We start from the raw sequence: 26,836 nt of genomic DNA on the forward strand, positions 1-26,836 counted from the left end.
ACACCTATTTATTACAGTGGGGGTAGATCACCAGGAGAAGAGAGTCTGCCTCCTGCAGCTACTCAAGCTGCTGTCCCCATATGGGCCCTGTTCACACAAACACCATTTCAGTTTAACAAATGTGCACTGCTTTGCATCCTTTGCATTAGGTAACACCAGCACTTCCAATGAGGGCAAGCCATCCATCTGCATTCTATCTAGGCTGCCTCAAAGGAGGAGGAAGTGGGTGGGGGCAAGTGCCCTTTTGCTGGACCCCTGCGGTTGCATTTTTCACACATAAGCCACCACTGAAATTAACTAGAAATTAAAACAAAGTTGCAGTCCTAAACAGGCTTACTTGAAAGTTAACTCTTATATCCAAATCAATAAGACTGACACCCGAGAAGATATGTTTGGACGAGAAGCATTAATGTGAAAATATGCCCTGCTTTCTCTCACCTCCTTTCTTTGCTCCTGCCCATATATTCTGTTTTCCTTATGCAACTGCTGCTGCGTTGCCATTCCAGGTGGTAAGGAGGATTCTACCATGCCAAGCTTGCACAATTTGCGATACACCAACCTGGACCCAGGCACCAACCCTATGTTGTGGCCTGCCAGCTGGTTGACAACCTTTTATAGTCACAGACATACAGCAAAGCCAGGAGATTTATTGAAACCCTAGTGGACCACTTCACAGCTGGATTCCATACACACAGTGTACTGTATAACCTTATAGCAATCCTGTAGCCACTTATCCTGGAATACTCCAAGTTCTCAACAAGATTTACTTTTATGTAGACATGGATAGGCTTGTACTGCTTGGCATTCAGATACTTCCAACTGCATTAGAAATACTCAAAAGCTTTCACAAACATATTTTCCCCCTCCTTAAGGTTTAGAACACGGCTTTCTAAACTTTTCCTGTTGGTGATGCGCAGTTCTTTTTTAAAAGAAAAATAGGTGCCGGTACTCACCATGAAGTTGTTACAGTAAATGTCTCACTTCTTAACAACAACAACAACAGAAGTGCTGGTACTGCATACTCTTAAGTAGCCCCTGAAAAAAAGCACTGGTGACACATCTTTTAGACATGCATCATTTTGCGACACAGTAATTCAGTTTTCCTAGAAAACTGGAGGTGAAACAAACCCCTTTCTTGCCCCAGGAGGAGTGCAGGGAGCATTCACATGATGCACGAACACATCAATGTGCCACGACAGTTTGGAAAGTTCTGGTTTAGGAAGAGAGGAAAAATGAAAGAAGAAAACTTTGCTGCAGAGAATAAGGAGGTGAAACAAAACAGTGTGAGCTAAACCATGGGTAGGCAAACTAAGGCCCGGGGGCCGGATCTGGCCCAATCACCTTCTTAATCGGCCCACAGACGGTCCGGGGAATCAGCATGTTTTTACATTAGCAGAATGTGTCCTTTTATTTAAAATGCATCTCTGGGTTATTTGTGGGGCATAGGAATTTGTTCATTTTTTTTTCCAAAGTATAGTCCAGCCCCCCACAAGGTCTAAGGGACAGTGGACTGGCCCCCTACTGAAAAAGTTTGCTGACCCCTGAGCTAAACCATGTTTATTTACCTATTAGTATTTTTTAAAGAAAGCATTCCAGTCTGACATGCCTAGCTCTCCCACATACATTGGTGTGTAACTCAAACTGGTTTTTGATTTGGGGGGGGGGGGACCTGCAAACAGCTCCGATCTTCACTTTCTTTATGGCAAAAATCAAAGCATCCTACTTATGCCAATGGGACTCTCAAGGTTTTTCACTCAGACTACTAAGCTTTACCAGTGTTAATGGCTGAGCAGTACATTGACCCGTGATACACTGATGACTTTGTTATGTTAATCTCAGTTGTGTTAGAATTTAGCAGAGATGTGCTCAGAATGAAATGCAGCAACACAGTGTTTTGCTAACCTCGGACGGGTGACGTGGAGTGGGAAAAGCAGAGACAGGAATAGATATCCTATAACATTTGCTCACGACTTGTCTACATGGAATTATTGATCAAGATTAACTGAAGGTGTACGTTTTAAGCCTACGCGAGTTAAATTGGATTAAGACCCATGTATTCATTCTTGATTTTGATTAAAAGTGATTAGTATAGCTTCATTAAAAGAAAGTTAAGATAAAGCTGGAATAAATAATGACTAATCCAAATAAGTGTGGTTTAAGCAAAAAACTTACATTAGATATAATGTAAAATTTAAGCAGTAATGCTCTATGCAGTTCCACTGTTGACCTCTTCCTCCACCACCATCAACATGAGGTTTGAGATTCTGAAAGAACAAGTGTTCTACAAAATCTAAGTGACAAAGCTCATCTCACAGCTTGTTAGTTTGATGGCATATGCCTCTTTAAGGTGTTTTATCATGAGAAGAGATGGAAAGGGAGAGACAGCTGTGTTCAAATGGGGTCTTTCTTAAATGACACCATATTGCTATACCTAATCAAATATATGATTAATCAACTGATGGATTTCTTCCTTCGGTTTATGTTTTTCTGAGATGCAAATATTTAGGAGTGGTGAGGGAAACATAGCAGGTCATAGAATCATAAAATTTTAGAGTTGGAAGGGACCCTGAGAAGAAGAGGAGGAGGAGGAGGAGTTTGGACTTGATATCCTGCTTTATCACTACCCTAAGGAGTCTCAAAGCAGCTCACAATCTCCTTTCCCTTCCTCCCCCACAACTAACACACTGTGAGGTGAGTGAGGTTGAGAGACTTCAGAGAAGTGTGACTGGCCCAAGGTCACCCAGCAGCTGCATGTGGAGGAGTGGTGAAGCGAACCCGGTTCACCAGTTTATGAGTCCATTGCTCTTGTGGAGATCGAACCTGCAACCAATTGAGGTCTAAACCAGGAATTGTGGTTAGTATTAACTGCAGCTTATTGAAACAAACCAGGATAATTAAGTGTGATCTGATAATTAAGTGTTGCGGTACACCATTGTTCACACCAAGCACAGTCTGAGTTCAGAGATATTACTAAGCCGTGGTTAGCTGAAAATGGAAGGCATCTTCCTCATGACCTTGCCAGAGGAGTTGGGAAGAGAGAGAGATCATGACCCTAAAGCTTGCATATTAAACTATGGGTTAAGTCACATGTGGAAACAGTCATTGTATCAATAGTCTTTAAAACCGGGTTATGTTTACAATGAATGTATCATAAACAAAGACTAACATTTTAAAATGACACCTACACATTTCATTTTATTTTGATGGTCCTGAATTCCCAATACCTGAATTGGGCTGTTTTGTTTGTGAGAAAACCACTGCCACTGAAAGAATATTTTAAATACTAGATCTCTTTGATACTCTTTCTTCTGTGTTCCTCTTCCTTGTCTTCCTCTAAATCATCTTCCACGAGGGTTGAATAATCTTGGTCTGCTCTAGAATTTACTTACTGAAAGAACAGCATCCGAGATGTCTTGGTTGTACGATTCTGTGAGATATCTAATAGAGACTGGATGTTGAAAGTGACCCAGATTACAGTGTATTTTTATCTCCTCTCCTCCTTGTTTCAATGTGATCTCTCCACTCGCAACAGAGAGCTTCCATATGCAGTCTAGCATTCCAGGCTCCCTAGAAAACTGAGTGCAGGATTCCTCACACATATTACTGCCTACAAATATGTCAGGGTGGCCCTGGCAAACGCAGAGCCGCTGTCCCGTTTCAGCGACCAAAGGAGCTGTGGGCACGTTATGCAGGTTTCTTTACCTGGTATGTAGGACACTTTAATGAGCCCTCTCTGGATACAATCCCTTGCACGATGTAACTTTATCATTAAGTGCTTCGTTCTTTGCTTACACCCTTCAGAATTAAGCAAAGCTAAATGTGATTTGTTGTTCTGATAAACCTGCATAGGACACAATACAAGTACTCTCATGTCTTTACACAATTGCAACAACCATTCAACATTCATTAGTGACCCGTATCAGTGACCCACCTCCTGTGGAGCCGTGGGCATGCTATACATCAGCAGAATAACAGCAAGAAGCGAGGCTGTGGAGGCATTGGCCTAGCCCTAGGGAAAATTTCCTTCACACCCACAAAGCAACCACAATAAAGACCCACCTGGACAAAGAGAATTATTTTACAACTTATTCGTCAACTTCTGATTTTGTTCTTGTTATTGAATGCATACGGTGGGTCTCTCTCTCTCTCTCTCTCATCCATTAGAAATGACATCAGACTTCCTGATGCCCAAGACGGTAACAAGAAACATGCAATATTTAGTTAATAATCCTACACAATATACTCTTTGAATAACATGTTTCTTGTAACCTACTTTTGGAGCACTTATGGATGTTAGGTGAATGGTTAAATTGTATGTGCCTACAGTTCTCTCCCCTACTCCCCAAAGCCAAAAAGCAATAGAAAATGACAGTGTATTGTTATCTAGCTGCTTTATTATGTGCAAGACTAAAATAGCTGGAAGACTCTCTTTTTAAAAGGTTGCACTCTTGGCAGAGGTAGGGTGGAGTTTTGTTTTTTTATCCTCACAATCCCACATGGGTGGTAGACATGCACTGAAGGTACTGAGATCTGCAGAGAAGCGGCATGCTCCAATTTCACACCTAATCTAAGAAAATCCCCTCGCTAAACTGAATTTCAGAAGAAATCAAATACAAATAGAGTGAACCCCTTGAACAATAAATTATGAACATGTGGAAGAGCCATAGCTCAAAGCCATCAAGATGGGAGGTGGGGAAATAGTGTAAACATGACATGCATTCCTAAGGTCTCCTGGTGTCTTGAGTAATGTATGTTTCAGCCACATTTCCTGCATAAGGGACTTCAGATGTTCTGCATCTGGGCTCCATGACTCACTAGAGATGTGCAGATAAGGTAGCTAAAACAGTCCAGTCTCTCATAACATAACAACAATTCTCTGATTCTTTATGTTGTTCATAGTTCAAATCCTGCTCGCCAATTCAGCAGACTGTAGTATTTCCTTAAGTAGTTCAAAAACGGTTTCCATTCTTCCATAAAACAGTCGTCATTAGGGTCTCTTATTTTGGCTGTTAACTTTGCCAGTTCATCATAGTTTATACCCTTGTTGATCCATTCTTCTTTGGTGGGAACGTCTTCTTCCTTCCATTTTTGTGCATAAAGATTCCTTGTTGTTGTTCCATACATAAACAGCATAACTATCTTTTTTGGAACTTCTGACCCTATAAGCCCTAAGAGAAAAGCTTCAGAGTTTGGGATGGTTTTTTTTTTTAGAATCACCTTAAACATCTTTTTTTATCTCATCATATATCATTTCCCAGAACACCCTCACTTTCTTACAAGTTCACCACATATGAAAAAGAGATCCATCTACCTGTCTACACTTCCAACAATTATTAGAAACCTTCTTATACTTTTTTCATTCTACTTTTTGTTTAGCACATTTAGATTCCACTTCACTTCTATAATGGAAGTTGAGGCAGCATACAGGGAGTGTTCAGGGAGTCTCCCAGCAAGGTACTAGCTAGACTCAGACTTGCTTAGCCTCAGCAAAGTGGTTGTATCATCTGCCCCCTGGCCATCTGCACTATATTTATGTTCTGTACTCCCATAAAAACTTGAGGAGTTTTCCCCATCCCTACTGGCAATACACAGATACATTCCATTCCTTCACTGTCGATCAGGTTGCCTTCTTGAAACCCAGGCATAGGTATGCAATGGTCCAGTCCTATCGAGCAAGTCACAGTGAGATTGCTGGAACTTACGCCCCTGTACTTGTGTGAAGGATTGCAGCCAACATATACGCAAGGGTCTTCCTTGATTATTTATTTATTATGGGTTCCGTTGACATTACTCAATAATAAGTGTGCACTTAATGGGCGACAAGAGTGGAATAGAAATGGACAGGTAAAGCTGCCTTTAGGTATCTGTCAGGCTTGAGGAATTCTCTGCCTCCCCCCGATAATTTCTGGAATCGGAGGAACAATAAAGCTCTTAAAGGTAAAGGGTAAAGGGACCCTTGACCATTAGGTCCAGTTGTGACTGACTCTGGGGTTGTGGCACTCATCTCGCTTTATTGGCCGAGGGAGCCGGTGTACAGCTTCTGGGTCATGTGGCCAGCATGACTAAGCCGCTTCTGGTGAACCAGAGCAGCGCACTGAAACACCGTTTACCTTCCCACCAGCTCTTACTTATGATTTATTCAGTCATTACAGTAGAAGACAATGAATTCAGTCCTTTCCCCATGATGGAGTTGCTCATTCTGGATCCTCCCCCTTCCCTCTTTCCCAGCAGCACCTGACCCTACAGAGGCCCCCTGTGGTCAAAAGTCTTTGCATTCATTGCTCTTGCACACTTAACAAATGTCGCGTTCTAGGGGACAGCAGATCATCTATGCTGTCTGATGAAGTGTCCACTATCTGGGCTATCTCCCTCCATGCTTCTTCTTCTAACACTTTGTAACTCTGCCTAGTTATCTCCTTCATAGCTCAGCTGTAATTCAAACTGGCCTCCCTCCACCCTGTCAGCTACAGGAGAAGGGGGAGGCGATCTCCACAATTCCTCTTCCTCTTGATTCCAGTTCCTGACAGTAGCTTATCTTCCACAGCAATAGCTTTGAGGGTCCAGGGTCCAGGTTGCAGGATGGCAACTCTAATCATCATCATCATCCAACCAGATGCTTCACGGGAGCGAAAGGTGGTGCTCAACTAAGTTTTGCTCAGGGGAGACCCATTGACACTAATGAAGATTATGAAGCTAGTCTGCCTGTGCATTTACCAATCCAGCAACTTGCTACCTGGCTTCCACAGGTGGTTTTCCTTTGCTGGGTTTGGGCAAAACTTTGATATTTCATATCAAAAAGCTATATATATATATATATATATATATGCAGGTTTTGGTGTCCTCGGGTGTCTTCCCGTGTAAAAGTTGGGGTGTCTAGGCGACGTTTCGACGAGGTCTCACTCGTCATCTTCAGGCTGGTGCTTTCGGCTTCTTGTTACTGGAACAGAGCAGGATCTCAGTGTTTGAGTTCCTATAAATACTGTTGAGGAGGTGTGGTGTATAGCCTCCAATGTTCTGGGCAGAGAGGAGGTTCCCAGGCTAGTGTGCCTTTTCTTCTTTTGTTCCTTAATTACTTGAGGGATATCTTGAGTGATTTCTTGAGTGATTTCCTGAATCCCACTTAGGTGGGTCATTAGGTGTGGATTAGTTGCTAAAGCCTTCGTGTCTTGAACTCTTGAACCAGCCTGAAGATGACGAGTGAGACCTCGTCGAAACGTCGCCTAGACACCCCAACTTTTACACGGGAAGACACCCGAGGACACCAAAACCTGCATTCCTGTACCCGTGAAAATCTACGAAAGCAAATATATATATATATATATATATATATCCCTAATTGACGGCATATGAAGAAAGAAGAAAACAACCCTTGTTTCCACGGAAGTGATCCATTTACCATTTCTATTGAAAGCTGAAGTTGTCATATTTGCAATCTGTGATTGCATTTTATAAATAATTAGCTTTTTCATGGCAGAAATATGTTTCTTTTCAAATTATTTAGTCACACTTTGCTGAAAAAAATTACAGTAGCTTGACAATCATTTCACATTAATCTGAAGTGGGGAAGTGGGGAACCCTTCCTATTTCCTTTGAGGGGTCGCTGTTGCAGCAGAAGCAACCAAGAGACTTGGCTGGGGGCGGGGGTTTAAAAATAAAGGGATGTGTCCCTACTAGCAGGCAAGTATTCATTCCATCCCATTTCAACATGCAATATTTTTTTTCTCTTTAATCCCTGGCTAGTAGACTATCCTAGGAAATTTAACCCCCCACTTCCCCAGTGAGGAAGCGGTAGGAGGAAGAAAAAGAAGACATGAGTGGCAAGAGGTCCCCATGCAATCTGATTGAAGACCCCAAGACACAAGCTATTTGTACATAAAGACGGCTGTAGATGTCATGAATAGTTCCATATAAAGCCATATTTGGCAGGTGCAATGTTCAAATGAGAACAAATCATCATTTCCGATGTCAGATTTGTGATTATTGTTTTGCAGGGGTGCTCTACTGAACAGAGATTCTACTGCATCTGATGAGCTAGACTCTAGTCCATAAAAGCTTGAATCTGTTCGCCTTTAAAGTGTCACTGTCACAAGAATCTTTGTTCTATTTACTTTTCTTCTTGGTGATTTTTTTTTTTTACATATCTTTACTTACTATTTTTAACTTATTTCAAAGACCTACTGTTCTATGCTATCCACACTTCTGTGTACATCTGTCAAATCTCTCTTTTCCTTTCATGCTCATGTGTATTTTCTCTCTCTATCACACACACACACACACACAGCTTACACATGTTTTACAATTGCCACTTATAATTGATGAACACCTTCAAATCAATCAATTTTTCTTCTCCATTTTTCCTAGCTGGGGAGTGAGAGACACAAGGCATTTCATTTTAAAGTTTAAAGAATGCACAGGAAATAAACAATGGATGAAGCACCATTCCTTCCACTCCTCCCAACTCCTTCAGGACAGTGACTTTCAGGAAAGGACATAAATGTCAGGGGTGTGCGATGTGCACATGCCTCAAAATTCACCATGTATTCACCATGTATTTCTGCAAATATATATATATATATATATATATATATATATATATATATATATATATTCCAGTGTGTTTCTGACTTAATCTGTGCTCTGCATTCACTACAATAGAAATAAAAATGGCTATAATTCCCTCCCTTTTGACCAGCACATATCATATTCATAGGAACATGAGACCCTCCCTGTAAGCCTGCCAAACTGTAAGCAAAAAACCTCCGCAGATTATTTTTATGTGTGTGTAGGACAAATTTATAATCTGATTATTTCTTTTTTAAAAAAAAGAAAATAGATTTTCTGCCAGAATTGGATGCAATTTGCAAGCAGGGTGATCCGTTCTGAGAAATAAAAACCTGCCAAATTTCAAAATGCAATAGTTCTTCTGGAGGGCGCATTGCTGTACAATCACTGGGGAGTGGGTGGTGAAGGTGGAGAATGGACTGTGGATTCCCAGGAAAGACCAGGGCAGGAAAAATGTCAGCCCCAGGAGTGACCCACTGGTGGTGGCCCTCATGTATTTGTTTAGACACAATGAAGATTCTCCATTGACTTTCATAGGGAAAGATACAGATCAATGGGGGAAATACAGGGTGTTGTTGTTTTTTTAAAAAATCAATACAGTTTTTAATCCCTTTCCCAGATTGCTGAGATTGGATTGACCTGGAAAATAATCCAGTATGATTAAAATGTAGACATGATCCTATCAAAATGAAAGTTTCCTCCCCACCCCTCTTGAACTCTGGATGTTCCCCATTCAGTTTAGTTTCATTTCTTGAAGGAAGCAGTGGTCATTCTTTTTGTACAGAGCTTAAACCTCCAAGTCATTTGGAAGCTTAGGGAGACCTTCGTCCACCTCAAGAGGCACTGCTAACAGACAATCCACCTCTGAAATACAAACATATTCCCCATATCACTCTGATTTGTCTCTGGGTTCACACAGAACCATTGTGCACCCCTAGTAGATGGCAATGGCATGCTAAAGATGGACAACTTGTAAATATGTCATTTTGGTTAATGGGTGAGAAATGCTTTGCCCTTCCTTCCTTCCTTCTTCCGTCCTTCCTTTTGAATTTTGGGACAGAATAAATTACAGTCCTATGATCCCTGACAAGAAATGAAAGCTAGAAGATGCAGAATTTTTATGTGGTTTCTTCTTGATGCACATTGAATTCAAGAGGCAGCAGAAATAATACGTCCTATGCTCTCTGGCATGAAATAACTCGCTATACCTAGGAATTACCATTTCCAATTAATGAGAGGTGAACAAGGCCTCTCATATTTTCAGCGAGTCTTTCCTGCTGCTGGTTGTCCTGTCACCCTTCATCAGGGTATCTTGCACTCTCTCTCAACGACTTGGTTACATGGAGATGGTCTGCATGCTTTCATCCCTGTGCATGATATTTTAGGCTGTGCAAATGCTTCCTCAAATTCATCTATGAAGGCTGGATTGAACAAAATCCTGTTGCTACTGTAGCAACTGACTGGTAGAATTACTGCTGTTATTGAAAGTTTAATACATGCTATTTTGGCTGACAGTCTAAACTTATGAAAAATATAAATAACTATTCTCAGGAAATAATTATTGTATGCCACTTCATGGCTATATTTTGGGTCATTGCAGTGACATGTACAAAGCTCAGTCCTGTTTGTGGAAATAGCTGGCCAGAGAAATAAACCTGACATGAATAGCTATTTAAAGTGGCCACTGGGAGACCAGTGGTTGGTGAGTTGACATTTAATTAGATACCTGTTATGTTGCAAGATGTATTATTGGAGCCCACATAGTTTTTTGAAAGAAGCATGGCACATGCCTAGATTGAATTTCATTCAGCAAAACATGCATCTGTTTGAAATGTAGTGAGATATCTAAGACTACATTAATAATTCCCAAGTCTTATAGGAAGCTTACATTTGGACTAATGTAATGTAATGTAGTTTGGATAAGGGACCTGATTCCTGCCCCCACATGGCCAACACCTTGAGGACGCAGCTAACCATTTGCAGTAGTAGAGGCCCTGTGGTGTCCAAGAAGACCAGGTCATTAGTTTTTGTTGGCTGAGATGCTTACAGAAAGACTTCATTGACATTGTGTTTCAAGGTAGAAGCATAGTAGGGGTGTTAGTAATTGAATGCTTCCTGCTTCTTTGATGCTATGCCTCTGAGAACCTTCCTCTTCTGATTGCGACCTCATATTCCTTCCTCAAACTGTTTCAGGGTATTTGCCATCTATATATATCTACAGAGAATTCACCTTCCAGGCTTCAGGTTCTGAGAAAATAATGACAACATGCTGTGACCTTTTCCCATGAGCGTTTCAGAGTCCTGCGTGAGAGATACCATTGCATCCCACTCCCCCTTTACCCAGGCAGGACCCCTCAAGATTGAACATGGCACAATAGCTGTCAGCTACACATCCCCATCCATGGGAGCAGAGGAAACGAGGAAGAACAATTGCTTCGGAAAACAGTTGCTAGCTGTTTCATTACTGTCGTTCGTGGTGGAAATGGAAAGCCCCACAGCACAGAAAAATGCAGAACTGTGAAAGTAGGAACAAGCTGGACCAAGTTGCTAATTATGCTTTAACTTTGAAAGGTTTTTTTTTTTTAATATTAAAAAATGGGCTGTTGCTGTTATCTCACGTTTGTGTGTTTAATTGGACCTGGGTGCATCAGCATCTGACAATGGAATCCTGTTTTTAATATGAGGAGTTAGCCGAGGATCACAAAGCAAGGTTTCGATGTGTTGAAAGGCTTCTGAGCACCCTGTAGCCTGTGAACTGAATTGTCTCTCTCCCCCAAGGTGAAAGCTGGCATTATAGCAACAGGAGAGGAGAAGGGGTGTGGGGTATGACAGGTGTCATTGTCATTGTTCCAAAAAGTACAGTACTTGGAGGCAAACCCCCATCTTCATCCATGACCTCCTCCTCTGCAGCCTTGGGAGAAGTTGTGCCAGCTAGCCAGCACAGCCTCCACCTTCGGAAGTAGGAAGAAGAGTGGTGATGCCCAGGGCCAAGGTATGTACAGTGGTACCTTGGGTTACAGATGCTTCAGGTTACAGACTCTGCTAACCCAGAAATAGTACCTCGGGTTAAGAACTTTGCTTCAGAATGATACAGAAATCGTACGATGGTGGTACGGCGGCAATGGGAGGCGCCATTAGCTAAAGTGGTGCTTCAGGTTAAGAACAGTTTCAGGTTAAGAACGGACCTCCAGAACAAATTAAGTTCTTAACCTGAGATACCACTGTATTGCTTTCTTTCTTCCCATTCCCTGCACTTTGATATTGAGCGAACTGACTTGAGCCAAAGGGCAGTATGAAAAAAAGCACCCCCGTCTTTTGGATCCATGCTTTGGCACAGCCAGAGTCCGGGAACCAAAATGGGACATCTGGGATTGAGATCAGAAGCCGGGGTGGCTTCTGTCAATCTGGGATGTCCCGCTTAAAATGAGACAGTTGGGCGGTATGCAATTAGCTCTCACATACAGTGGTACCTCTGGTTACGAATGCTTCTGGTTATGAATGCTTCAGGTTACGAATGCTTCAGGTTACGAACTCCGCTAACCCCGAAGTGGGTGCTCCTGGATGCAAACTTTGCCCTGGGATGTAAATGGAAATTGTGTGCCAGAGATGCGCGTGCAGTGGGATGCCCCATTAGTGAAAGCACACCTCAGGATAAAAATGGTTTTAGCTTAAGAACGGACCTCCGGAACGAATTAAGTTCGTAACCAGAGGTACCACTGTATTTATTAAGTTGTGAGTGGACATAGCAGACGACACAGAGATTTCTCCAAGTGGTTGTTCTTTATAGTAAGCTAAATTGAAACTAAATCCTTCAAAGACAGAGGTCCTCTGGCTGGATTGGGATGTTACGTGGATGAGGGACCAATTCCCTTCTCTTGCGGGGGCCCAATTAGTGCCATTGCCTTCCGTTAAGAGTTTGGGTGTAATCCTTGACAACTCCCTTTCCATGGAGGCACAGGTTACAACAAAGCCAAGGCGACATCTTTCCACCTTCGCCGCATCAAGCAGTTGGTCCCTTACCTTTCCCGCTCCGACCTGGCCACAGTGATCCATGCGATGGTCACCTCCAGGCTTGACTACTGTAATTCGCTCTACGCGGGGCTGCCCTTAAAGCTGTCCCAGAAACTCCAGCGGGTGCAGAATGCTGTAGCGAGGCTCCTCATGGGGTCTCTGCCATGGGAGCATATTCACCCAGTGCTTTTCCAGCTGCACTGGCTCCCGGTGGAGTACAGGGTCAGATTTAAGGTGCTGGTTTTGACCTTTACAGCCCTTCACGGCCTAGGACCCTCGTACCTATGGGACCGCCTCTCCTGGTATGCCCCATGGAGGACCTTAAGGTCCATATATAGCAACACCCTAGAGGTCCTGGGCCAACCAGAGCCAGGGCCTTCTCAACACTGGCTCCAGCCTGGTGGAATGCTCTGTCTCATGAGACCAGGGCCCTGCAGGATCTGATTTCTCTCCGCGGGGCCTGTAAGACAGAGTTGTTCCACCTGGCCTTTGGCTTAGAATCAGTTTGATTCCCTCCTCCTCTTTCTTTTTCCTTTCTCCTCCTGTGAAGAGGCTGCATCCTAATATTTTAATGTTGTATCTTAATCTTTTAAACTGTATTTTAACCAACTTGTTTTTATTATTGGTTGTTAGCCGCCCTGAGCCCTGTCTTGGCTGGGGAGGGCGGGGTATAAATATTATTATTATTATTATTATTATTATTATTATTATTATTATTAAGCTGGAACTGAACTGAACAGCTCAGCCAGCCTGCTTTTATAGGCAGCCGGCTGTCAACATTGTAACAACAACAACCCAGGGTTTCCCGCCTAAATTAACTTATGTGGACCTGAGTGAAAACTATATACACAATACCCCTGGTGGCCAGGGTAAGAACTTCAATACATAACAGTATTGATATGATCTAATGATTCAGATGAAGCCTTAGAGTCAATATATACCAAGACAAATGGGGTGGGGCAAATGGGAGTGGAAGGGAGAGATGCAATGAAACTATAACACCTGGCAAAGTCTGCTTGCACCAACAGATGGTAAGGGAAGCAGTGAATAAAATGATGTTGTGGATCATTTATACTTGCCACCATTAACAGCAGACACCTTTGCTTAGTTTTACAGACCATAAAGTACAGCTGTATTCTCTAAAATCGGCCATAAAGGCTAGGCTCACAACGTCTAACAGAGCACTACCAATACCCATCAGTTTTAAATAACCTTGTTTCTATTCATTTTAGGATTCAATTGCTGGAGACACACGGCGGACTAAGATAGATGGGCCTATCTTCCTTTCCTGCCTTACTGAAGCAAAGTTTCCGATGGAAGTGAATGGGAGCATCACCAAACTGGGTCTCATAACTATGTATTATTCTATATAGAGGTTTGTTGCCAAATTCTCGACAGCTGAATTGTAATTAAAGAACGGGTAAAAAAAAAAAATGTCCAGGGGAAACTACCGCAGAGCTGAATAGCTGAAAAATTAGATGAGGAAGTGCTCAAGGTATGTAGAGCAGTTGCTGATAAAGAATTTCAATTACGCAGACACTGATTGTAATAAGAATTGATGAATGACGAAAGGAAGCTATTCGAGACTGAACCCCTGCTTAGTTTTCTAAGGCATGGATGAAATCAGATTGAGGATTCACAACCATCATACTAGGAGAGAATATAAGATGATGGAAATTAAATATCACCAGGCGTAAAATGTCACCATGTCTGTATCACATGAAATTACATACTTAAGAACAGTGTTTTTTTGGGGAGGGAGTATAAAAATTGGATGCCAGTATGCATATATAGATAAAAGTGTTGAGAGTACCAGCGCAACATTCCTGCCACAAGCTGCTACAAAAAGGGGTGCTGGTATTCCACATAAGTGAGTACAGCCACAGAAAAGCTCCATTTTGTGGGATATAAAGCTGTCAGTCAAGTCCAACATTCTGAGAGGACTAATTGCCTCTGTGTGGCAGACAATTTTGTCAGTTGGTCGGTTGCCGCAAGGAGTGTTAATGGGTAACTACTCGGATGCAGTTTTCTCATGACTCACTACTATCTAGTACAGTGAACGCTCGGGTTGCAAACATGATTCGTGCGGGAGACACGTTTGCAGCGTGGGTCACGATTCAGCGCTTCTGTTCCCTCCTCATAGAAAAGCCCGCAGGAGCCGCGTGCTCCTTAAAGTGCGTAAAGCAAAGAGCAGAATAAATGTGTGTAAAGCAATAAACAATTTACTGCAGTCAAACAAGCAATCAATCAGTAGCTGAACTGGGTTCCACGCAGTCACACAAAAAAAGCTGCAAAAAGAAAAACGCAAAATAAATAGCAAAAACAGACAGATCTCAGCGTAACACTCAAAAACGGACGTGTGGCACTCAAAACGGAGCACATTCAGCTTCCGAAAAAAGTTTGCAAACCGGAACACTTACCATATTTTTCGGTGTATAAGACGAGCTTTTTCGACCCAAAAATAAGGTTCAGAATTTAGGCTCATCTTATACACGAGTAGTGCTGGGGGGGGGATGTTTGAATGGATTTTTGGTGCAAGCCCGAGATTGTAAGCGGCGATTGGCCACTTTATTGGGGGGGGGGGATACAAAAAATCACTCACCTGCCAGAGCACAGCACACAACTGCTCACATCACTTACAATTGCCACTTACAATCTCGGGCTCGCACTTCGTTCCGGCGGGTGAGCGATTGTCGGCATTGGCCACTTGATTGTTGGGGGGGGGGATCCCAAAAATCGCTCACCTGCCAGAACGCAGCACACAACTGCTTGCATCACAGCTGCCTGATCGCCGCTATTAGCCCTCCTGTTTGCTGCTGCGACAGCCAATAGATTGCTACCCTTGTCGCAGCAAGCAGAAGGGCTAATGGCAGTGATAAGGCAACTGCAATGCGAGCAGTTGAGTGCTACGTTCTGGCGGGTGAGCAATTTTCAGCATTCCCCCCAAATAATCCTCCCCAAAAGCTTAATCCCCCCTATTTTCTAAATTTGGAGGCCCCCAAAATAGGCGGCGTCTTATAGATGGGGGCATCTTATAGACGGAAAAATATGGTACTTCCAGGTTTGCAGTGTTTGGGTTCCAACTTGTTTGAGTACCAAGGCGTTTGAGAACCAAGGTTCCACTGTATTGGCCTTTAGCCAAAAGTTACTACAGTGGTACCTCGGGTTAAGTACTTAATCTGAAACTGTTCTTAACCTGAAGCACCACTTTAGCTAATGGGGTCTCCTGCTGCTGCCGCGCCGCCGGAGCCCGATTTCTGTTCTTATCCTGAAGCAAAGTTCTTAACCTGAAGCACTATTTCTGGGTTAGCAGAGTCTGTAACCTGAAGCGTATGTAACCTGAAGCGTATGTAACCCGAGGTACCATTGTATAGCAGGTTGCCCTAAAAATGGAGGAACTGTGGTTCTTCTGAAAAGATGAGTATAAATGCCTTTGATGCTTCTGTGTCTGGTTTCCCAGTTCTCTGCCTGCTCTCAGCACTGTTTGATGAGCTGTCTTGCGTGCACCTAGTTGAAACCCCATTTCCCATGCATTTCATTCTGTTTGGGTTACTTGAGTGGAGAGCATAGCCCTCCCTCAATATCTACTCTTTTATACTAAGCACCAAGTTATTCCGCCTTGGCCCTGGACTGTGTTTTCTTATAGAAATTATTCATGGCTACATATTTATTGCTTGGCTGGCTTGGCTTGGGATACAGCAATTTTGTGGATGGCTAGAAAAGAAGCCAAGCATTGCTGTGCAGTTCAAAAGTGGCATATGCTCCCCCCCCACTCCCTCTTCCCCCTCCCCCTCCAGGAAACTGCTTTGATGGTGGACTGCATTTCTTCAACCTAAGCTAATTGATGCCTGGTAAAATAATTGCATAATTGCCATTCTCACCATTTCACAAAAATGTCTTTTTCTAGAGGAAAAAAAAAAAGAACTATGCAAAGAAGAAAATTATCACACAGTAGGGATAATATTACACTCTAAGGGTGTGCTTCAGCTCTCTGTACTTCACAAATTATGAGGTGAATAGGGGTGTTTTGTGTGAGTTTCTCACCTGCCTGGGTCAGATTGGGCATCTTGAGGCAGATCAATGACTACCTAAATTAAAAAGTCACTGTGAGGGTTTGGATTTTTAAGCCCCCTCCCCTTTTTTCAAAGGGAAAACTAGCTGTCTAGAAAAACACCCCCAAGCTTGAGTAGCGAGGGGCTGGACTGGCAGACCCTCCAATTGTCCCTATTTTCCAGGAACAGCCCCAGATTTACAGAAGCCATCCCAGTTTCTGATTTGATCCTGGAATTCCCCACTTTTCCTTAAAGGACCATTGGGTCCAGTCGTGACCGACTCTGGGGTTGCGGCACTCATCTCGCTTTATTGGCCGAGGGAGCCGGCATACAGCTTCCGGGTCATGTGGCCAGCATGACTGAGCTGCTTCTGGAGAACCAGAGCAGCGCACGGAAATGCCGTTTACCTTCCCGCCAGAGCGCTACCTATTTATCTACTTGCACTTTGACGCGCTTTTGAACTGCTAGGTTGGCAGGAGCTGGGACCAAGCAACCGCCGACCTTCTGATCGGCAAATCCTAGGCTCTGTGGTTTAACCCACAGCACCACCCGCGTCCCATTTCACTTTTCCTTAGGACTTCCCTATTTTCATCAGAGAAATGTTGGAGGGGGTGTCCCTATTTTCATTGGAGAAATGTTGGAGGCTATGGAATAGGATGTCCCTATTTTCATTAGAGAAATGTTGGTCATTAGAGAAATGTTGGAAATGTTAGAGTAAAGAACAAAAATAACTTTCTGGCCTTGCATCGCACATTTTAGTGCAAGTATTAAGACACAATAGTGTTCAATTCAGCAAGTATTGCAAAATGTCATGCCACAGTCCAACATATGGACTGGTTTAATGGTGAGATTGCTGGACTAGGACCTGGGAGGCCACAGTTCAAATCCACCCTCAGCTAAAAAAACTCACCTGGTGACCCTGGACTAGTCACTATGGACTTGGCTACATTATTCAAAAAACAGCGTTTTGAATTCATTGTAAACATGCAACACCAGATGGCACTGGAGAGCAAAAGAAAAAAGAAAATAATATTTGTGATTTTCCATAATGTTTTTCTCTCTTTATTATAGTGATTTAATTTCTGAGTTACTCTTCGTATTTTTTACCTGTGTGTAGATCCACCCTATGTCTCAGCCCTAGCTACCACACAGGTTGTTGTGAGAATAAAATGGAGAGGAGAAGCGAGCTCCTTGGAGAAAAGGTGAAATGTAAATTTAGCAATAAAATAAAAACAAAGCTGTACTTCCGACTAAACATCAGGAAGAACTTTCTGACAGTCTTCTTCTTTGGCGATCACTCGTAGCTGAGTAAGATTGTCTTCCATAAACACGGTTTTAACAATGAGTCCGTAAGTGACTGTGGAGGCCAATTCTGGATCCACACAAGATAGAGGCACCTAGACTTGATGGATGGAAGGTTCTTGATGGGGTTACATCAAGCAGTGGGTTTGTAGCTTGGGAGTAATGCTGGATCCATTGTTGTTGATTGAGTCTCAGGTCGCATGGGTGGTGTGGAGTGCCTTCCGTCAACTTTGGCTGGTGGCCCAGCTGCACCCCTATCTGGACAGGGATAGCCAAACTACGGTTGTCAATGCTCTGATGACTTCTTGGTTAGGTTACTGCAATGTGTTATACATACAGGAAGGCCACCTCTGAAGACTGTTCAGAAACTTTGGGTGGTGAGGAATTCAGTGGCTGGATTGCTCACAAGGGCAAGAGGGTTTGAGCATATTACACCGATCCTGGTGTAACTGCAGTGGCTGCCAATTAGTTTCTGGGCGCAATTCAAAGTGTGGGTTTTGACCTATAAAGCCTTAAATGGCTCAGGACTGCAGTACCTCAAGGACTGCCTCCTCCCATATGAACTGGCCTGGACCCAGTTATCCATCTCAGGCCCTTCTTGATGTGCCCACTCCACAAGAGTTCTGGAGGGTGGTAACACGAGAATGGGCCTTTTCTGTGATGGCTTCTTATTTGTGGAATTTTCTCCCCAGGGAGACTCACATTAGTAGTACAGTAGTACCTTGGTCCTCGAACGGCTTTGTTGTCGAACAAATCGGCTCCCGAAACCGCAAACCCAGAAGTAAGCGTTCCGGTTTAAGAAAGTTTTTCGGGAGCCAAACATCCAATGTGGCTTCCGTTTGAGTGCAGGAAGCTCCTGCAGCCAATCAGAAGCCACACCTTGGTTTTTGAATGGTTTCGGGAGTCGAACAGACTCCCGGAACGGATTAAGTTCAAGAACCAAGGTACCACTGTATTGTTATTATGCATTTTGTGTTCTCCTTCTGTATTTTTATGTTATGAACTGGCCTTTGATCTTCAAATGAAAGGAAGTATTCAAGCCTAACAAACAAAATAATAAATAAATAAATAAACCAACCAACATCTATTTACACACATCTACCCAACTATCGTAATTTCCATTCCCCTTTCAGAACGATAGTGCAGTTACTGCACTTCTCAAGTGAAATGCCTACAAGCAAATTTAATTAGTCAGTTAAATGAAAGTGTCAGAAATTTAGGAAGCAGTTGTGTAGTAAATTATAGCCCAAGGTACTTCTTAATTTGCTTTGTGTGGCTTCAGCTGGAAAAGTATGTGTATAATATTCTATTTGTTCAGCTTGGATGAAGGTTGCTTCACTTCTGCTTTCAGTCTTCATGCCGGCTGACCACTTCACAGCTGCTTGAATATTAATAAGAAGGAATATGTTGAGAGTCACATCCAGGCCAGTGTGATGTGGCATTTACGAATTTTGCAAGATCTCTGCTGCTTCCAGCAAAAAAGAAAGGGGGGGAGCAAAAAAAAAGAAAAAGAAAAAAAAGCAAAGCTGATGTTTTTGTTTGAAATCACAGACTTTGGATATTAATTCCACAGGCAACATTAATAGCTATAAAATTATGGTAATTATAACCATGGTAACCAGATTTCCTGGTACATTAGCAGGAAAGGCCTGTGTTGTAGGTCAAGATCATTGAATCACAGCATGCCTACTTTCAATAGCCTTTCTGATAGCGGAAAATAAGTGTTTTGCTGAGATTAGGGCTGGATCTAGACACATCAAAGAAGCGTTTCAGTTTACAGCATTGTAAATTTAAACAGGGAAAACAGGTAGAGAAAAACAGGACTCTACGTCGCCTTCTGGTGGCACAATGTTATATCGCACATACAACACATATAAATCGCTTTTTCTTTACCAGTCTAGCTGAGTCCTAGAAGAATTGTAAATGGCATCTGGATAAGAAAAAACAGACACAGAGGAGGCTGCATTAAGTATAATGAGTTGTGTGTGGCAGGGAGAAGAAGTATATTTTAGTAAATTTGAACTTATTTGGCTTTGTAACCTGTTTAATGAAGAAAGACTAGTTATATTATCCTGATTTCTTACTAAAGTGAGCCTATAATCATAGTCCTGTGAAAATCAATTTGAAATGTTCTCTTGAATCTTGGTTTTGTTTTGTTGTGAGAATAATTTTAAATGTCAAATTACTTTGCAGAGAGCTAATAAGAAAGAGCAGGGCGTGGCCTATGCGATTTCCTCTAGACCGCCATCAGCCCCAGTCAGAATGGCCAATGGTTTGGGGAAACGAAAGCTGTATTTAACAATTTGAGGATACTATATTGGCGTTAGAAAATGCCCTGGGGTGCTCTTGCAGTCCCCGCTGTCTGAGCATCCTCTGGTGTGCGCAGCTCTGGAAAAGGTATTTCCTGTCTTCTCCAGTGCGCTCAGTGACATATACCAGATGGTATATGCACACTGATCTTCTAGCATTACACAGCAAAAAGTGTGAGACATCATAGAGCTGATCTACGTATTTATTTACACACTATGTACAAAGAATTATGGTGTCCTTTCTTGTCAGCTCCAAGAGAGAACAGAGCGAACTAAAAACAAAAGTACAGTCCAACAGTACCCACAACAGAAGAGAGATAAGGCTGTCTTCCATTCCCACGATCTTCCCAGATAGGCATGTGATTTACACCAATCACAACTGCAACATTTGATGCATGAAATACTAACATCGTCCCCCATTTCAGGTAACCGATGCTGCATAGGCTAACACAGCAGTAAGTGGAGTAAACATACAGTTGTCATACACATAGTGTACCCCTGTAGTACCTGTTCCACCTTTAGAACTACCTGCAATTGGACTGGGCTTGTGCCTGACCACCTTGCACTCCCGGTTACCTTTCTTCCATGGGACTAGAGCTCTAGCTCTGTTCTTGTCTGAGGAAACAGTGTTGGCCCTTGCAGCCTTCGGGCGTGGTTTCTTTGAGGACAAACCCTGTACCCCTGGCAAGACCTCAGGTTTCGAAACCTGTTCCGAGCTACTAGCCACAGATATATTTACAACAGCTGTGTTAGCATATTCTCGAGTATACCTACTGGGTAGCTTACCCTTCGTAGCTTTCGTATCTGTGTATGAGACGCAAGTCTTCCAGTCTGGGCTTCTCTTCTTTGGGGGAATAGTGACCTATTGTGAACAGTGGCTCCTCCAGTTCTCAATCAGACTGTTCTGATGGTCTGAGCAATGCTTGTAAGCTTTTGAAATTCACTGTATCAGTGGAACTTCCATCTGCGCTCCCACTGTCACTGTCATTGTTAGATTCCTCATCTGAACCATCATAAAACAGAATAGGGAAAATTACATGCAAAAATGGGCACGGTCGTCAAAATTGCATACAAATATGTGTACAGTAAGAGAGATGTACATTAAGGGGCAATCCTATGGATCTGCAGAGATTTTGCATGCTACTATAAAATACCAAGTTAAAAAATATTATTACATGAAGGCAGAAACCAGGAGAGGCCTGACTCTCTGCTTTTCTGTATTTTAACTTAGAAAGGAGTGATTTATTCATGTGTGTACCCTTCATAATTGAATGCCCCTCCCCCTTGCACTAAAGGACCTGAGTATAAATTGTAGACCGAAACCTACCTGGGCATCTCTACAAACTAGATGTTTCTCCAGAATGTTTATGCTGCTTATAGATAGTGCTATAGGACTGTAATTGCTTGGAAAGTAGTGGCATTTCTTATCCTAGTCATTGCAATTACTTTGATTTTTGATTATTATTTTTTTGGTTACAGCTAGTTTTTTCCAGTGGAATGTGGAGCCAAAATTTTACCTGGGTTGCAGTTGATATGCGATGCCACCTCTAAAAAAAGAAAACCCACCTGAACACCAGGAAAATAATATATCATGAAAAAAAGATTGAGAAGGATTCCTACCCCCACTAGTATATTCCTGTTTTCTTTTCTACCTTTAACATTGTCTAATTGCATTGGCTCCAAGGAGTTGCTTGATTTACATCAGAATTGCCAGGAAACGAATTGGATTTGTTCTGGGCTGCTGGATGCTAAATGTTTGTTGATAGACAACTGAATAGTGGTTGAAGGGGCAGAGGCTGTGCTCTCTAGTCATTCCCCTTAATGAAACCTGCATATCTAAGTGGACAGCAGAAGCGAGTGTCATTAAATAAACCTGTAAAATCATTTTGGGATGAGGACAAAGAATTTAATTTGATGTAGCAAATTAAAGTAAAACAATGAATATTGCCTGTGCTGAGAGGCGAGAAGGATTTGCAATTAAGGATTCACCTCTTTTTATTAACCTCTGGTTATTTTTGGCATAATTTAAACGGCAACGGGTGCCGCTTTAAGTGGGGGGACTGACAACTTTTAAACTTTAAACTTTTAAACTTTCCCTAGTCCTCTTAGAAAGTGGCTGAGCTGTACCTACCCAAACGTCTAGCTTGCCCAACGATACCTATGCCATGAAATTCCAGACAGCAATGCAAAGATTTGACATTATACAAAGATATTTGTAAAGTGGTACCTCGGGTTACAAACACCTTGGGTTACAAACACCTTGAGTTACAGACTCTGCTAACCTGGAAGTAGTAACTCAGGTTAAGAACTTTACCTCAGGATGAGAACAGAAATCGTGCATTGGCGGTGCGGTGGCAGCGGGAGGCCCCATTAGCTAAAAGTGGTACCTCAGGTTAAGAACGGTTTCAGGTTAAGAATGGACCTCCGGAACGAATTATCACTGTATAACCTAACATTTCTGCAGCCCTCTACCCATTCTCTCCATCTTCATGACTTTCTCGTGCTCTTTCCTCTCATTCCCCCTGCTCTGTTCCTCATTCTTCTGGGCTGCACCTTTTTCTACCCACCATTCCTTGACGCCTCAAGTAACCTTGGCCTACTGTCTTTTCAAGCCCCTGGCTTTTTGTTTTACAAGGTCCATATTTCTTTCTTCTGTCTCTCCTTTCCCTGGCCTATCATCTTGTCCAGCTCTTCTTTTAAGGTATCGGCAACCTGGTGCCTAAACCAGGCTTGCAGTTTAAGATCCGTGCTCCAAACGTTCTCCCCAACATGTCTGTTTTTGCGGTTTGCATAAGTTGTCCTCAGTCTCATTATTTACCCAAGTTTGCCCACTTGCACTTCCTATGATGCCTGCAAAAGGTCTCTGCGCGCGTGTGCGTGCACACACACACACACACACACACACGTTTTAAAGATCCACAGTGCATGAGATGTTGGGATACTGCCAGGGAGACAGAGGCCTCAGTCCTCCATGTCGTCTCCGGACAGTCTCCGGTCTCCCGTTGGAACAGCATCAGTCAATTAGTGACACGAGCTTAAGACACATTCCAAGACTCGTGCACACCCTTTTCAGCAGTCTCCACAACGGAACATTCAAACAGAAGAACATATTTACAGCTTTATTCATTGTAGGTCAGAACAAAGGAAAAACATGACTGCTTGCATCCATGTCGAGGAAAACAGCAGGAACAAAAGCTATATACAAAACGGAAGTTCCCAGTGAGAACAGTGCTGGGAGTAAACAGGCATGTGACACACAACAATCATGCCTGACTCTTATAAGGAGAAACAGAACTATATCTGTCAGGGAACTGCCATCAGTGCCGGAGGGAGAGAGCAAAAGCCAGAGGGATTCCAGAGAGCGTCCAGGGATGGGGAGAAGCAGCCCATCTTCTGGGGAAGAGAATCAGTGTAGCACCAGTGGAGAAGGGGGGCAGATGGGGGAAGCGGTGAGGCGGTCCCATGACTCCTTGCCTGGGACCAGTGGGGAGAGTAGGGGTCCTCCATTGCCCACGCCCTCCTTGCGCAGAAGGCTTCCACGCAGAGAGAGTAGGAAAAGACTAGGCGTCAAAGAGCTTCTTTGCTGGAAGAAGTTTAAGAAACGCCCACTGACGGATTCTGCCAGCGATTGAGTCAGCCACGGGTGAGTGGCTGTCCGGACAGAAAAGGTTCACTTAGGCAACCCAGCCAGGTGTTTGCACCCAGCCGGGGAGATAAGCACCGGCTTACGCACGAGCAACCTCTAGAACCATTACAATATCCTAACAGGATAGACTATTTGTTCTGCCTACTCAGTTCCTGTCTTCTACCCCACAACCCACAGCAGCCATTTTCTGCCATGCCACAGCCAAAAGTCAACCATTTTGAGAACGGCAGCCACAACACTTCTCAAAATTCCAATGTGCCCACTAGGCCCCAAAAGTTGGGCAAACCCTGCCTTAATGCTTTACCTAATAGGTACATTACCTACTCTGGTTGAACATCTCCTTTAGGTGTTTTTTGTTTGTTTTTGCTTTTTAAAAAAACATGTCCAGGTTTCTTTGTCTTAAGGTGGGATTGCATTGTTTGGTTTACTGCATATTTGTATTGTAAACTACTCTAGGATATATATATATATATATATATATATATATATATATATTCTAGAATGCAGCATAAAAATCAGCAAATGAAAACAAAAAGAAATAAATCCAACACGTATACGCGCACAGAGACACACGTGTCTGTGTATGCTGTCTATGGTCTGCCTTACCATATTTCAGTTCTTATTGTTTAAAGGCTTAAATTTATAAGCCAGTTTAAATCCTTGCAAGCAGGAAGCAACATGCTGAGGGAGGTTTTGTTATTGTTGTTGACTTTAAGCATGCCCTCCTAACCTGAGAGCTTGTGTTCAAACAGCACGAACAGTTTGCCTTCCGAGAAGCTAAGTAAACGCCACATTCACATCTTGTCCTAGCCATGGCTTCTTGTATAATGAAATTATCCCTCTGGGAAATAAAATAGGTATAGCCACGTCTACACCAACAGCTATTGACACCACCAGCAATAAAATCTATGAATAGGAAGGGGATTACATTCTGCGCCGGAGGCCATGCTAGGCTTCCAACAGAGAGATGGACAGTTGTAGAAAAGGAAAAGCAGCTGAGGATTAGGCCTGCTAGTTTTCCTCTTCGTCACCGTCCTCTTCTGTTGTTCAAAACAGTTCTGCGAATAAGATGGTTTTGACTCATATCTACACAACCAGTCAATCATCCTTTGAGGTGGGTTGGGGGTGCGGGGAGAAGGATCACTCCTAATTCAGTCCAGTAGCAACCCCATGTTCAAGATATAATGAAGTGTGCACTTGAAGCAGAAACTTGACACCTATGAAGTTTTGACAGCCTTTGTGGCTGCATATTATGTGCGATCCCATTCCCGATGCCTCATTTACTCTGGGCTCCTTTTGTTTTTTTATACTTACTGTGCAGATTTCTCTGCCTTCTGTCTTGTTATTGCCTCTTTCCACTTTGCCTTGTCAGTTTTCTCTTTTTTGACACATTTCAGTAAAGGAAGCATGAAAACCTGCATCTCCCTCAAGGCCATTAAAGTTGATCATCAATGGAATAGGAGCAAGCTCCCACAGTATCTTTATGCTTGCAACATTAAAGTCCATTTTTCCCCACCACCTCCGTACAGCCCTATTAGCTATTTTTCATGACCGGTTTTATCTTTCGAGAGCGTACTGCAAACAAGTTATTTTGCACCCTAACGGTGAGACACTTTGGAGCTCTTGCTACTATGATTTCAGCTTGTCCTGAAGAATCATTAAACTGTGCTCGTTCTTTTTTTAAGCCTATGAAAAATGGGTTTTGTGCTCTGAAAAGGGTGAGAGTTTAACAAGGAATTTCTAAATGGAGAAGCACTGTAAAGTAGCTGCTGATTCTTGACATGTGGCAGGATTTAATAGCCAGTGATTAATAGTCCTAAAAAGAGGCTAGAGCATCCCTTGAATTGCTGCTGCCATTTTGAACTCTGATAGTAGTAGTAGTAGTAATAATAATAATAATAATAATAATAATAATAATAGTTTCCCTCAAATACTAGCACAAATATTAACATGCTGGCACCCTGGCCATTCATTGCAGGTACATCTGACATTTTAATTCTGCAAATAAGACAAAATAGATGTTGGATGAAGGTAAAGTAATTAGAATATTCAGAGGCAGTTCTGCCTTCTGTGAAAATATAAGCAGAAAGAATATTAGGCAAAATCTGTTGTTGAGTGCATGTATTAACTCGTCCTCCAGAGCAGCTGTCTGTTATCATACTATCCAGTGCCGGATTTACGTATAAGCTAGTTTCAAGTTTCAAGTTTCAAGTTTATTACGGCCATGGGCCCATACAGAAAAAAACATAAATAACAGCTTGTGGACGTGGGGAAAGAAAAAAGAAAAAAAAAGAAAGAAAAAAGAAATAAACAGCCGCTAAAACACCCCTATAACAATAAAATACTGTAAGATGGAATGGCATCCTACACCTTAATTAGCTTGTAGTGCTCCTTGGCGTCGCTTTTGGGTAAGGACCGCGGCCAGGAACCTAGCCACTTTCAGGGTCGTATGGGTATCCTTATCCTGCAAGATTTGGGCAAGGTGGAATGTTGGAGGGGTACCCACTAGTTTCTGAATGATTGATCCCAGCAAATTTGCCCGTAGCACATTAAACAAGGGGCAAGAGAACATAATGTGCTGGAGCGACTCCGGCGTCACCTTATCACATTCGCACATGGCGGGGACTTGGCCCTTTGAGAATCTATGTCTCAGGACATTGGAGGGAAAAACGTTAAACCTCGCTTTGGTGAAGGCCAGTCTATGGGCAACAGTCGAAAGGGAGGAAAGGTATGATGGGACGCAGTAAGTTAAAGTGATACCAATGCTCTGGGGCGAACAAACACCTCCCCCCAGCATATAATTTCGCTGTAAGTCGATGTCGGCCAGTCTTTGGCGGATCAGTCTTTGAGCTGTGATTTGATCTAATTTTAGGGAATCTGAGGGAGAGATTCCATAGCTCAAGAGTTTGGCATGAATTCTACTAGACCAAAGGCTAGAGAATTCATCTCGCCAT

At 42.8% G+C, this 26,836-nt stretch overlaps 1 long non-coding RNA gene across 2 annotated transcripts; it reads right to left on the minus strand.

Moving 5' to 3' along the window:
• Positions 1 to 17,539: 17,539 nt before the first annotated feature.
• LOC310668184 lies at positions 17,540 to 24,207 on the minus strand. Of its 2 annotated transcripts, none has more exons than XR_014506649.1 (3): positions 24,028 to 24,207; positions 21,011 to 21,239; positions 17,540 to 17,627 (listed from the first exon to the last, which is right to left on the minus strand). It is a non-coding gene; the product is annotated as an uncharacterized lncRNA (long non-coding RNA). The 2 variants fall into 2 exon arrangements; XR_014506650.1 differs by lacking the exon at positions 17,540 to 17,627 and adding an exon at positions 19,669 to 19,857 and having other exon boundaries at positions 21,023 to 21,239.
• Between the last annotated feature and the right edge of the window lie 2,629 nt (positions 24,208 to 26,836).

The sequence above is a fragment of the Podarcis tiliguerta genome (assembly GCF_965153285.1).
Source record: "Podarcis tiliguerta genome assembly, chromosome: 17".
NCBI classification, from domain to species: Eukaryota; Metazoa; Chordata; class Lepidosauria; order Squamata; family Lacertidae; genus Podarcis; species Podarcis tiliguerta.